At 44.5% G+C, this 11,998-nt stretch overlaps 1 protein-coding gene across 2 annotated transcripts in view; it reads right to left on the minus strand.

Moving 5' to 3' along the window:
- Positions 1-10,601, minus strand: part of ST3GAL1 (ST3 beta-galactoside alpha-2,3-sialyltransferase 1) — a 71,619-nt gene extending 61,018 nt beyond the window's left edge. Inside the window, exon 1 of one of the 2 annotated variants that reach the window (XM_080610258.1) lies at positions 10,467-10,601. The gene's annotated coding sequence lies outside the window, so the exon portion shown is untranslated. The remainder of the gene's footprint in view (positions 1-10,466) is intronic. The other variant, XM_080610257.1, reaches the window with a different exon arrangement.
- Positions 10,602-11,998: the final 1,397 nt, after the last annotated feature.

An 11,998-nucleotide genomic window follows, 5' to 3' on the forward strand; every position in this document is an offset into this window, starting at 1 on the left:
ATCAGGTGAATATAGAAAAGTAGAGAGGTGTGGACCTGAGATGATGGGTTTTTTTTGTGGAAAACAGAAAAATACAGAGAGCTCAGTGCATGGCTTTCTGAGTTCCTTCTACAAGGTAAACACACAAAACCAACTGGGGGTTTTATTCTTAATATAAACTCCTCAGAGCATAGCTCACCAGCTATTTCAGTTTGAATCAATGAAGTCTCTTCTCCAAGAATGCAGTCATTAGCTTCTCCAGTCTCTACTGAAAGACAGGCAGGGTTTACATTACTCATGGCTAACAACTTGGGGTAACTAGCAATAAAGCTAAATTACACCTTTGATGAAGTAGCACACTTCCTTACTCATTGTAAAGAAAATTAAGTGTATTCTCCAGTCAAATGGCTGTGCATGTCAAATTTAGTTCAATATACTTAACGCTGTAGCGATGCTTTCAGCCAGGAAAAGGTGGCCGAGCTTCACAGCAGGAGCACGTTTGCATGGGATAACTGAACCAGTGTGAGCAAAATCTTCCTGTACTGCTCCTTTTTGACAGCAATTCACTGTTTTTTCACTGTGCTGGGTGAACTGTGGGCTGTAGGAATCCCACGGTCCACAAACACAGGACACCCTGTGGTCCTCTAAACAACCTTGCGCACACCTTGTCATTTCCCTTTGGGACTACACCTTGCTTGTCTGCTGGGACAGCTATCTACAATCTCTTCCCAAAGACCGTAATTAAGATATTTGATTCAGTCACTCATGTCGCCCATGCTTTTAGTGTTTATAAGTATTAACAACCCCAATTGCTATATAGCTATGTAACTACTACTGTAGTTAAAAGCTTGGAGCATCTCAAATAGCCATGGCAAAGAGACAGCTATTGGAAGATCAAAGCAGATAACAGAATTCAAGGATAAAATATTCAAAGGGAATAAAGCAGGCCATCACATGAGGCCACTCATCTTCCTCCCTGACATTACATGGCTGCTTTTAGGTAGTTCAAACACTGTGAAAGTGTGTCACTACACCAAAACTGTGCTTTGCAGCAATGACAAATGTGACTTGAGAATATGCATATGCAACATACATATATGCGTATGTATGCAAAACAACATATATAACATACCTTTAGAGCAGCCCTAGGAAAAGGTGTATTCAGCTTTCAGTTTACTATGTTATACAGACAAGTACGATATAAACACAGCCTTAAAAATGAATATGTAGACAATCAAAATATAAACAAAAAAGTGCATTAATTTGGGGCTATAAAGGAGTTGGCCATCACGGTGCTTCCCCATCCCAAACCTGTACATTTGCCTTTGGTACTTCTCAGTGAACACCAGCTGAACTTGTGCTAATAAAGATGGATTTTCTTCACAGCAAATAGATAAGCCATAGCCTTTCTTCCAGAAACCCCAGCATTTTCAGCTAACAACTCCCCCCTGTTCTAGGTTGCAGACCTTTTCTTACAGATGCCACTCCTAACTAGAGGCCTGGTGTATCGGCTTATTTTCACTTCACTGCTAGCAACTGGAGTCACTGCAAGTCATTAAAGAGACTTGTCTGGCTGAATAGCTTCCAGAATTGCAATGAAGCAGTTATCCGATATCCTCAGCAGAAAGGTGCTATGCAAATAAAGAGCACTGTATTTTATCAGAGGGTCCTCTGATTACTATCTCTTATTAGCCCAACAGAGGTAAATGGATTCTAGCCCGAGTTTTTGCAATAGTTTCCTGGATAGAAAGTCTTCAGTTTAAAATAAACCCTGCTAAACAAGCTATAGTCCACTTAGCTTGACAAATTTAAACAAACTGTGGGAAGCCAAGCTTCTTTTTTCATATTTACAGGTCAACTGCCTTGAGACAATGTCTGAAGTACAGACTTTCAGGGCCAGATTCTGACTTCATTCAGCATAGCGTAAATCAGGAATAATCCCTTTAGAGATTAGTAGGAGCGAGATCTGATTCAGGCTCTCAGAATTAAGCACAAACCATGTGCTTGCTGGGTTTATTCTAATTCTGCTAAGCACAAAGCAATTCTCCTTCAGCACGTCCCTCTTACTCTGTCTAAAGCTCCCTGAGCTGAGAAGCACAGGAAGCGCTACTGATAACACCCAACAGAAAATGTTTGTTATTGCAAAATACTTCTGCTTGCAAAGTTATTTAACAAGGCTTGCAATTAAACAAAACAAAAGCAAACAAAACACAAATGAACAAAAATCACCAGAACAACCAACCCTTCAAATTACACACGCAAAGTTGTGTTTAGAGATCCCTCCAGACCCCCAAAACATGAAGCGAACTACATCAACCATCTTTTACAAGAAACCAACACATTTAATTACTCTGATTTACAGCATCTGTCTCTAGTTCTGGGTATAAATCAAAGGAAAACATAAACAGAGCTTTTGCCAGATGCATTGCATACATTCTTAGGAAGCATCCCAACAGGAATTCCAGCATTGTTACAAAGGAATGCAATGTCATCTTAAAGTCACTGTGTCCTTCCCCTGCCACCATCTCCTTCGAAAGTACAGGCAATAAAAAGACAAACACGCCATTGAGTCCCTTGCTTATTTTTAGGTAAGATCAAAAAACAAGTCACCACACTGACCAAACTGTGCATCACTGTGCAACTATACCAAAAGGAAAGAGATTTTCCATTCATCTTACTTATGGTACATCCCTGATAACATACCAGTTTGCATGTGCACCTAAACAATCCTGCTGAAAGAGGCTAAGACATAAGTCTCCATCCTATTTAGATCAAGACACAATTCTCACAAGTGACGGGGAACTATGAAGTTACCCACTGAGTATAGCATGAGCCTGCAGTAAATACTATTCTATAATATATTATTATATAATTATATTATATATATATTATATATAATATATATAATACATATATTATATAATATAATATATTCTATAATAAATACTATTACTATATTTGATGTGGAGTAGTTTAGTCTCTCTGCTGTGATGCTTGTACTGTTCATGCCTCCCAAAATAGCCTTCTGAGCAGACTGAAGGACACCTTTAATTCTACACGCTAGCTGCACTACTTTGTTCTGCACAGCTTTAACTCTTCCAATACCCAGTTGCTCTGCAGGTTCCCACTGCATGCCCTGAAGATCACTCATCAGGGCATGAAATCTTTTACCATGTACTGTTGACAAGGATCCTGCGGCCTCTGAGGAAGAAAAAAGCCTTGTAACAATCTGATGTTCCAAGAATTCTGGGCAGGAAGCTGAAATTCAATGGGAGCTATAAGTGGACTGCCAAAGGCAGTCAGACCTATGAGAGCATTTCCTTTGGGAAGGGGAAGCTAAGTTTGTAACGAAGAAAACTTCATTTACCTTCAGCTGGACTTTGGGACAGAGATGACCAATGGCTCTGTTAAAAGTACTCTGCTATGCCGATTGAAGAGTCCCATTTGCTTTGGGTAAGAAAACCATCACCCACAAGCCTGTTCATACAAGTGCAGCGTGTTTTAAAGATTATGAGAAGGCACAAGCTTTGTAAGTCTCATTAAGCGGATGACAGCTTCAGCAGTTGATTCGAACACACGTGCTGAGCAACATGCCTGCGCTGACTCAGAAGGAAGCATGCTGCCCACTCTATCTCTGCGAGGTATTTCGGGCTTGACTTCAACAGTCTCCAGGTAGTGAGCGGATCAAGCCCTAATGAGCTCATTAGATATGACAAGCCTATACTCAAGGTTACCGTGCACGACCCTGTTCTCTCTTGGAGAAAGGTGAAACCGTCACACAGCATTTGTTACTGATGAAAGACAGGATTAAACCAAAACCACAGCACCTGGTACAAGATGCAGAAACACCTTAATTTCCTTGGAAGTCAATACTGTGGGTGCCAGCCAAAGCAACGCTGCCATGTACCTGCTCAAGATAGCAATCAGCTCACAAGAGAGTATGGCAGCTGGAAGGGGAGACCTGAAAGATTGGTTCTGACAGCTATAAAAGCAGGAGGGTTTTTAATATTCAGATAAGTGTCAGTGGCTAAATAACAGAATTTCTGCCTCTAAAAGCTACACTTGTCAAATGAAACCTGATTAGATACAGAAGTAAAAAAGGTATCCAGGTTTTGACAAATTCAGAACAGTTCACTTTGTAGAGGAGGAGGAGGACTGTGAAGGAGATGCTTTTCAAGATGAGCAAGTCTCTCCTGGTTCTATCCTCAATGTGCCCCTTGGGCATCAGTGGCAGAATGCCACATCTCACAGTTCAAGTGAGGAAGATGCCAGCAGCGCAGGAGCAAGTGGGACCAGTTTGAACAGCACCAAGTTTCACCCTGCAGAAGAGGTGTCTTTCTTCAGAGAGCTGGGTTACATGCCAACCTAGTAATCCCACCTTCAGTGTGCGCATCTCTGCCAAGCAAGCCTGGAACTCCCATAGGAAGCACAGCGGGTTGCCTTGAGCTCTCTTGTTCCACCTCCAGTCTGTTCCATGAGAAGCAGTGCTCAAAAGGCCAGGTTGGACAGAGCCTTGAGCAACATGGTCTAGTGTGAGGTGTCCCTGCCCACGGCAGGGGATGGGAACTGGATGATCTTAAGGTCGTTTCCTACCCAAACCATTCCATGATTCTAAGTTCCTCGCTGAGGACACACACAGATACTTTCTGCATCCGTGTATCACAGACAGTAGGTTTCCATGCAAGACACTAAAGGTGTAAAAGTTGTCCCGGCAGGCAACAGCCGGATGCATAATACTGCTTTCCAAGTTCAGAGACGTGCCAAAAGAGTGGTTAGTGGCTCTGAGAACAACCTCAGGGAAGAGCTGCACCTTGACGAAATGCCATTTTCCAAAATGAAGCTGTGCTGGGGGTTTTTCTTCATAACACACAGAGAATCTCCAAGTTTGTGTGTGGTAAAACAAATCAGAGAAATGGTATTTTGAGCAGAGCTTCTTTAGGAATTCACACACACACACAAAGAAGAGAAGTTGGATGTGTGGGTCCCTGTCAGCCCGCCAGAGGAGGATCTGACCGCTTTCTGCTGCATTAACATTTAACTCGTGGTCAGGCCTGTTCCCACAGGACAACTGTTCTTTCTTCCAAAAGAACAACTTGAAATGGGGCAAACTTCTCAGGATTGTTTGTTGATTAGCATGATGACAGTCCCCACAGAGAGAACTGGGGTATTTTAAGCCACAGAGACAAAGGGCCACTATCTAAACTGGGGTGGGCGAAGCTCTTCTCCAAGAAACAATAGAGGCAGTGAGCACTTCTGGCTCAATCTGGTCAAACTTTAGCTTTACATAGCGTGATTCACTCAGAGCTTTTACAGGTAAAGAAAAAGTGTGTGAGCTCCTTTTAAGCTGGCAGAAAGAAAGCACAACAAATGAGTTCCTTTCCTACGCCACCAGCAGGTCAGATGGCAGCATGGGAACCAAGCAGCCTTTTCTCCTGGTGCTCTGTAAAGCAGACACCCCGCTCCAAACGAGCTGGGGTGATCATAATGATCATAACCTATCGATTCTTCTCCTTCCAAACCTTCAGTTTTTCCCCTCTTACATAAATAAAAATCCCAAAATGACTTGCAGTTACATAGCAACATGCTCTGCAAACACACTTAACTCAGTATTGACAGGAGACTCTCACCTTGCAGAGAGGCAACTTACTCTCAACTCCCTCGTTTCATTGCTACTAGCAAGCGTTTTAGCCACTTCTGCAATTACTGTATCTGTATTGTATTTTCCAACAGCCTTGTATTTTTACAACAGCAAGCATCCAACTCTTTCTCCTCACAAACACTTACATAGCTGCTCGAGGCTTGTTTGAAGTACTGGCTATTTTACAGGGCAGTTACACTGCTTTTGGAGGAGCCCAGGTAGGGCACAAATCAGTGTCTTAACTGGGTATTCACACCCAGCTCTTGTTGGTGTAACTTAACTGTCTGAAGGCACTGGAACAGGCTGGATAAGGGAATAGTGATTGACATAATCTATCTGGACTTGTGCAAAGCATGTGACACTGTCCCACATGACATCCTTGTCTCTAAGCTGGAGAGACAAGGATTTGATGAATGGAACACTCAGTGGATAAGGATCTGGCTGTATGGACACGCTCAAAGAGTTATGGACAACAGTTCGATGTCTGAAATCAGTGACAAGTTACATTTGTTAGGGGTTGGTATCAGACTGAAGCTGTTTAACGTCTTTGTTGGTGACATGGACAGCAGGATTGATGCACCCTCAGCAAGTCGGCTGATGACATCAAGCTGTGTGGTGTGGTTGACACAATGGAGGGAAGGGATGTCATCCAGAGGGACCTGGAAAGGCTCAAGATATGGGACAATGCCAACTTCATGAAGTTCAATAAGGCCGACTGCAAGGTCCTGAATATGGGTCAGGGCAATGACAAGCACGAATACAGGCTGTGCTGAGTCCAGATTGAGACCAACCCTAAGGATACTCAGGAGCGTTGGTCCACAAGAAACAAAACATATCTCTGTATGGGAGAAGGATGTTTCTCACTGGTGTAAATAATTCGCAAGGTGTAATGGGTTAAAAATTAAACAGGGGAAGTTTAGATTGGATATAAGCAAGAAATTCTTCCCTGTGAGGGTGGTGAGGCACCGGAATGGGTTGCCCAGGGAAGTTGTGAATGCTCCATCCTTGGCGGTGTTCAAGGCCAGGTTGGACAGAGCCTTGGGTGACATGGTTTAGTGTGAGGTGTCCCTGCCCACAGCAGGGGGGTTGGAACTCAATGATCTTAAGGTCCTTTCCAACCCTAACTATTCTGTGATTCTATGATTCTGATTTACCAGCTGACACATAGTCCTAAAGTAATTTTGAGCTTGCATATCTGACTTACTCAGATGGTCACTTAGCAGTTCTATAATATAAACATGACAGGCTGTGATGCAGTGAGGCAAGATTACCTCAGAAAGGGACAAAGGTATCTCTGCTGCACTTTGCTTTATCCCATGAAATTTACAGCCATGTTTTGACCTGTATCAGTTACCTCAGACCAGTTTAAAAGGTTGCTGCTTCTCTTCCCCTTGTAAGCTTGATTGTACACAGGCTGTTTCTAATTCTCCTAATAAGCATTAAACTGAGAAGCAGGGAAGATCCTTTCTTTATTTGAAATCCACAGAATTGTCCCTGAAGAGAAAATCTGGGTGAACCTTCTGAAGAATAACAACTTCAATACAGAAAGAGTTTCAAAGACACAAGAAATAAAGACCCAAATTCATGTATAATATCAGTATTGCCATTGGCCAACATAAACTGTGTTGATGCAGGTCACATCAAATTCAGAGGAAGTTTCGGAAGGCAAACTTCCTCTCAGCTCTTTGAAAATGAGTAATTCTGATTATCTGGGAATTTGAAATGGAGCTGGAATTCAGTAAACCAAAGAGCAAGAATACCTCATTTGATCAAAAGCATCATTATCTTGACCTGCTGGTGTTTAATTCAGGCTTGCTTCTATTTTTTGGTGACAAAACTGAGAGAAAGTTTTGTTTCCATTGAATGGAAGCCGTTTAGCAGATATTTCATAGCAATGTCTATATAAGAATTATTAGCACAAAGCTAACCAAGCTGGCACTGAAAAGTTTCATCAGAGTACCTTGGAAGAGGGGCTGGCTATTGAAAATAATTCTTCTACTTAAGAACTGCTTCTAGGTGAAAACAAATAGCTTCTGGCTGCCCAGGTTACAGTCCTGTTCTCTGCCAGCATCATATTGCCTTTGAAAAGAAAAGAAAAAAGCAGGCTGCAAGGAAGAGACAAGGACAGGAAGGAACGAAATGTATCTCCTACTCACCGATTAATCTATCTACAGAGAGGTGGTGTTTCAGATGAGACACTGACAGTCCTAAGCTGCCTTCTGCAAAGTATAGAGTATGTAGAAAATACAGAATATGTAGAAAATTAGCTAAGTTTGGTATGAGAAAAGAAAAAAGTTAAACTCTACATGCAGCATCTGGCAGTGTTGAAACAAGACAAAAATTGCATCCTTATTCAGAGTTCTCAGTGCCGCGAAAAGCTCCACCAGGTGGTGGGATTAACAGCACTTGAAATATGCTGTGGAGCTGCATTTGTTCTTACTCCTTTGCTTTTAAAAGCACATTTCTGCTTCAGCACGCTTTTGAAGATACTTCTAACAAAAGCTCCTAACAAAAACGTATTACTACTATCATTTAACAGCAGTGTTTGCAATGTGCTTGGAATAAAAGATGCTGTTATAACCTAGAAGATGGGACTGCCATCTGCATGACCCTGATTTCCCCTCATATTACTCCCAGTTTTACATAAACAAAAAGCAAACTGATAAGCAGATACAAAGTCATATATAGAATTATGTTTAGCTTTAAAAGCTACCTTCCTCAACTGAGAGGCCATCACCAGTATTGAAATCATCAAGGTTGGAAGAAAAATCACAAACAAAGCTGCAAACTCTTTTCTGGCCAGGATGTGTGAAAAAACTCACTGCCTCTACCGCACAACCAGAGTGTGCACTAAGTGAGCGAGCCAAAAGAATAAGGAATCAGGTTTTTCTCTTCTTTTGCTCTTTCAGAGACTGTTCTCTTACATGCTATTAGCAGAAAGGTAAAATAAATGTATATTAGAAGTGCACTTTAAAAATCTAATGGTTACTGCAAAGCTGGTTTGGCAGGACCGCAGACTAAGACTTTGTTGAGGCACAGGATTTAAACCTGCTGCTGCTGCAATGTTACCCTACAGCAGCACCAAAATAGAGTAAATGAAGTGAGAAACTGGCAGAGGAACAGAGCACTAAGTTCACCATAGACCTCCACTGGGGCTTTGCTGTTTTCCAGGATAATCAAGAAAACAACTGCCTTTAACTAACAAACAAACCCACCTTTTTTTATTCACATCAACCATTCCCTCCTCTATCCCCGACCACCGCCTAAGCATGCGTTCAGATTAAAAACGGTTCAGGTTTCCAGATAAGCCCAGAAGGAAACCCCAAGCGCAGATGTGCCCTGCAGATAACCACCCCATCATTGACATGGGCAGGAAAGAGGATCCAGGGCCAACCCCAACTTCTCCTAATGTGTGGGCAGCTCTGTGAAGGCATTACAAACCATGGGCTGAGCACCACTGGCTTTGGATTGAAATGTAAACATTTAGAAGGGGTGAACAGAATCGCCACATAAGACATGGGATGGCATGGGACACAATGGATGCAGCGATCCAAGTATTTCCAAGCAGATGCTTCACACAGTGTCGTCCCTCCAGCTAAAGCCATGTAAATAATACACAGGAGGAGTGTGCTACTAATTGAGTATCTCCTGAGCTGCCAAGGAAGACTCCAGTTAGACGTGACTCTTCATTTCAACTTACAATACTGAAGAGCACCAACGTAAATGAACTCATGAGGACAGGATCAAAGCAGAATTGAAACTTTTTCACATCCTTGAATCTCCTGTCCCTTTTTCCACACCGAAATTTAATTTCCTTTTCAAAGAGAGCTTCTGGAGCTTATGAAAATTGACCCAAAAGATTACAAGGGCTTTGTCACCCTTCCAATCTCTCGGAAAGATCCATAATTAGGGAGGTTTTTTCCTTTAACATGTGTGCCCTGCAGGCAAATATATAATTCAGACTTACAATTATATGAATAAGTTATCTCAACGTACTGGATACACACGAGCCCAACTGTTACAAAGAGTTGAAATACCTCTTGTGTCTCAAAGGAGCAAATATGCACCAAGGCACTTCTACCGGTTTGTTTTCATTTATGCCAAGACTAAACACCATCACGGCAAAGACTTGGGGTGTACGTTTGCCACAGAGATAAATATACCACATGCAATAAAAACACAGCTAAAAACCAAACTGCTGACCTCAGAGAGTAGTTATTTATACTCCACTTGAAATTAATTCTGCAAGCAGAGATGTGCGAATGGGTACCTAAGACAGCAAGTCTGCTCTTTTCTCTATAACGGAGTAATGCTGGCTCTTCCCTCCCTCGGAGCACAGCCTGCTCAAGGGGGTAAAAGCCCAAACATAACCACGAAACCCAGGGTGCAGGACCCGGCCAGGCTGGTCCCTCTTGCCGCTCCCCGCTTCTCAGCGCCCACCCTGTAGCACAGCGGGGCAGGACTGGTCCTCAGGGGATGCCACGGGACCGGTCCCACAGCCACCGCTGCGCCCCAACCCCGAGCGCTCGGTGTTGTGCGGGTATCGCCTCCCTCCGGAGCTCTCTCGGCCCCCCTCCACCGGGGAAATCCCGGCTGCATGGAGCGAAGGCTCCCCGCTCCGGAGTGCCGGGGCACCCGCCGGAGGATGCTGCGAGCTCCGCCAGCGCCGCCGCTGTTAAATAACAATAATGATTTAGGAAAAGCCCAACAACTTCAGAGCCGAATGAGGAGCTGGAAGGCAGGGGGCGGCTCCTGCCGCGCCTTCTGCAGCGGGGGGGAGCGGGAGGACTTCCAGGTAAGCAGGGAGGAAGAAGGAGAAGGAGGGCAAGGGGGGCCCGGCAGTACTCACAGCGGAGCGTGGGGAGCCAGCAGGGCACCAAGCCCCATGGCCAGAGAAGGGCGGGCGGGTGGTCGGTCGGTCGCTGCTACTGCTGCTGCCGCTGCTGCCGCCGTAGCTGCTGCCTCGCTGTCTGCCTGCGCTGCCCGCGGAGCCTCTCCAGGCGCCCCGTCCCTCCCCTTCCCTCCGCGGCGGGGCTTCCTGCCGCTCATATAGCGCGCCCTCAGCCACGTGGACGGAGCCGGGGGCTCCGCCGGCTCCTCCTCGGAGCCGGGCAGGGCGGTACTGGGGCGGTCGCACCCCTTCATTCACTCCCGTTTCTTCTCCATCCCTTCCCGATCCACCCCATTCCCTTTCCGTTCCCACTCCATCTCCTCCCGTTCCACCCGCCAGGCTGCGCGACCGCGAGCCCGAGCATCTACCCTGGGAGCTTCGCAGGGATAAATCCGGGCTTCGAGGTGAGCTCCGTGGAGGGTTACCACCCAGGAACACCGGTCTTCTCTCCACCCCGAAGTCCCCTTAGCTGATAATGGACTTTGTGGATGCTGAAGGTGATCGCAGGAGGGAAAGTGGAAAGAAATTGCATGCTTCTCAGAGGAGAAAACATATGGTGCATCATTAATCATAATAAAAAATAGCACATAATCGATAATACCTTATTTTGGTCCAGCATCAGACATTAAGGTGACTATAAACCACTGTAGGATTAAAAAGAACACAGCATCATTAAGGAATCCCCCAGACAGAAACATTCCACTGATGAAGTGTCTGCTAAAACTATTTAACAACATAATGCTGGCTTTTTTAGTGTCGATGTGTAAAGACTGAAGCCGAGACAAGAAGTGGGAAGGTTATAACACCTCCAGAAAGGCAAATGATCTCTCTGGTCTTCTCTGCCGCCGGCAGTGTAACATGCACAGTGAACATCCACAGCACGTGTCTGAAGGGAGAACCTATTCCTGAGCTCTGACAAACATGTTCCTTAACGCTGGACAGCCACTGTGTAACTCCCTTTGTGAAGCGGATGAGTCTATAGGCTATTAATTTACTTACTGAAACTGCCCACGTTGCTGGTTTATTTCATCCATGACAACATACTTCCACTGGAAACTGTAATGTGCTACGTAGGAGCTGTAAGTTGTCAATCATCACTGAGCCTGTTTCCATAGAGTTATATTAGTAAAAGCTTAAGTGTGAATTCAGGCCAGTGGCACAGCGTGTGCAGACATTTGCATCCGGGTGCAAGTGCCTGGGACAGGCTGAGCTTTGTGCTTAGGAGCGTGAGCCCACACAAATCTTCAAGGGGCTCCCCCGTCACTAAATCCTACCCCTGGATACCACAGAGCAACATAGCGTTGTACCCTTCATAAACAGGGCTTGGAAGGGATTTAATCTAAAGTAATGAGGGTAAAAAAAACCCCAAACCCTAGTCTTCTTGTGTAAGGAATATATCAACACAAGGAGGTAGTGTGTGAAGGAAACAGTGCATTAAATAGCTCTTCACTGCTTTTTCCCAGGAGCTGCTTGCCACTTTGCTGGAGGTG

The sequence above is a fragment of the Psittacula echo genome (genome assembly GCF_963264785.1).
Source record: "Psittacula echo genome assembly, chromosome: 2".
NCBI lineage: Eukaryota > Metazoa > Chordata > Aves > Psittaciformes > Psittacidae > Psittacula > Psittacula echo.